The sequence below is a fragment of the Rhipicephalus microplus genome, chromosome 2 (assembly GCF_043290135.1).
Source record: "Rhipicephalus microplus isolate Deutch F79 chromosome 2, USDA_Rmic, whole genome shotgun sequence".
Taxonomy (NCBI): domain Eukaryota; kingdom Metazoa; phylum Arthropoda; class Arachnida; order Ixodida; family Ixodidae; genus Rhipicephalus; species Rhipicephalus microplus.
Window position 1 is genome coordinate 126,389,700 of NC_134701.1, and position 2,474 is coordinate 126,392,173.

Genomic DNA, 2,474 nt, shown 5'->3' on the forward strand with positions numbered 1-2,474 from the left:
GGGCTAAGCGCTGGTGTGGCTTGAAGTGGACTAGTGCCCCATTTGCAGCCCCCCCCCCCCGCCCCCCGCTGATGTCCATGCACATAAACAAGTCTCCAAATCTCATTGAGCCAATGACCCCCAAGATACAAGAACAAGCTTCAAACCCGTGACGTGATAAAATATTGATGAGCATATTACGGTGACATTATAGGTTCTCGGAGTGCAATTTATCGATCTTCATTGTTTCGCATTGGTAACCGGTCATGGAAAAAAGCACGTGATGGCGGCGATCAAGTATATTTTCAGCGCGGCGCCCTCCTGTTCACACCGCCGGCTCTCCCTAATGTATGCCGAAGAGACCCATGTAGAAAAACAAGCTTCTTGGAGCGTTTCGCGCAGCCCGACTTACGAAGAGTTCCGGCCGTTTTTGTTCAATGTAGCCTTCAATTTCCCTGCAGCGCACTGGCGTTTAAATTTTGCCATGTTCAAATGTAATTTGACATTAGGGACAAATTAGGGACAACCGAGTTCGATGTAGTCGGGCTTGGCTATACTGCAGTGAGAAAGAACAAATATGTTGCCTATATGTTGCCACGCGTGTTTTTATATTATAGCCTTGTGTATATAATACGTGAACAAGCTGAAAAAGAGCCCTCTATACATTGGTTATTATCCACAAGCGAGCGTATAGTCTCACAGAGGAATGACTGCGACTGGATAAGCCGTATAATTGAATACACTACTAGTTAAAATGGCAGGAATAGTTGATGCAGGATAAAAAGGACAGGAAATGTTACCAGTGGACACAGTCAAATCTACTTGTTTTTTTCTGCCCTCGAACCACTGCACTGAATTATCATGACCCCTTAAACATTTTTGTATACATTCAGGGTTCTTTGGTTGTTTGTTCCCGGAAAATATTTGTACGGCATCTTCCCACTGGTGGGGCCAAGTCTACAAGAACAACGCAGCTGGGCGGCCTTGCTAGATTGTTTATCTTTACAGCGAAAGCTGTTATGGAATCGCAACAATTAGGGGTCGCGTGCACTGTAATCCGCCGCCGCTGGTGTCCGTAACCGTCATTGCACGAAGTAAGAAAAATCTTTGGAAATAAAAACTCCAAGGACACAATGGCATTCGAACCCGGTTCGCCTGCGTGCCATCCCAGTGTTCTACCACAGAGCCACTCCCGTGCTTAAAATACTGCTGCCAACTGGGCTTAGGCAGGCCTAATGTCGATAAAGTACTAGCCGCACTTGTCTTGATATGAGCGCATGAAATGTCTCCAAAGTACACAGATTAGGTACCCTCGAAGCAGAACAGAGTCGGCCTGTTAGAATAACCACTGCTGATAAGCTCTGGGGCAGTTTACGGAATTCTAGAACTATTTCCAGCAGTTCAGCTTGATAAACAGGACTACAGTCCGGTAATCGTATCGAGAAAGTCTAATCTTGAGAGAGACACACAATTCCTACACCTGTCTTCTCATCACAAACAGAAGCATCAGGTTGTTTGTTTCTAGATTGGCCAAATGACATTTTAAAATGCCATTTAGATATTGATATGGTAAACATTTAGTGTTATTGAGGTATATCTAATCAAATTCAATTTTAATTGCTTCTACAGTGCTGAGTACAAGAGCGTCCCAGAGGTGAACTTTTAATGAGTTCAAAAGTTTTTGTGTAAGAATGGCCTGGGGCAGGGGCGGCGCCAGGATGTTTTTACTGGGGGGGGCAACCACGAAAAGTGAGTTCCTCCGGGGGGGCAAGCTAGCTCTGCTCCTACTAGGTTTTCAATATATGCTTCCGGGCACTTGGGTGGGCATAGGGGGGGCAGGCGAGAATTTTGGGGGGGCTCCAGCCCACCCTTGCCCCCCCCCTGGCGCCGCCCCTGGCCTGGGGGCAGCGTAGTTTAGACCATTGGTGGTTAAAAAATGAGGTCTGCCGCTTAATGAAAACATGCAGTGACCTCCTTTGTGGTCAAGCCTATATTTTCAAGAATCCACGTACTACTAGAATATGAAATTTTTCATAAGAGAAGGTAGGTGTGATTCTTATAGAATATTGTTTGCAACAAATTTAGGTAGCTCCAGACACAAGCGTAATAATTCATGTTCCGACAAAACCAGTGGTGTAACTTTATAAGCTGGAGCACCAGAAAACAAAACATAGCCGAATTCTGATATCGGCCGAATGTACATGCAATAAATCATAACCAACGATTCTCCGAGCTAACGAGTACGCTTATTGCTTCCCTATAGTGCGCGTGCCCCCTTCGCAGAAATCTTTGCTATATGGGGAGTCCAATGAAGTTTTCGGGTAGGTTATTTCTAAACATCTAACTGAGTCAACCTGAGGTATGGAATCTTGTCGGTATAGCAATCAAATTTGCACTTGGGCATTTTGTGCGAAAACTACGATCGCGCTCTTGTTAGTATTGAGTGTTAAGTGAATATCCTCCAACCACTTATCTGGGCTATTGATATATGTCTT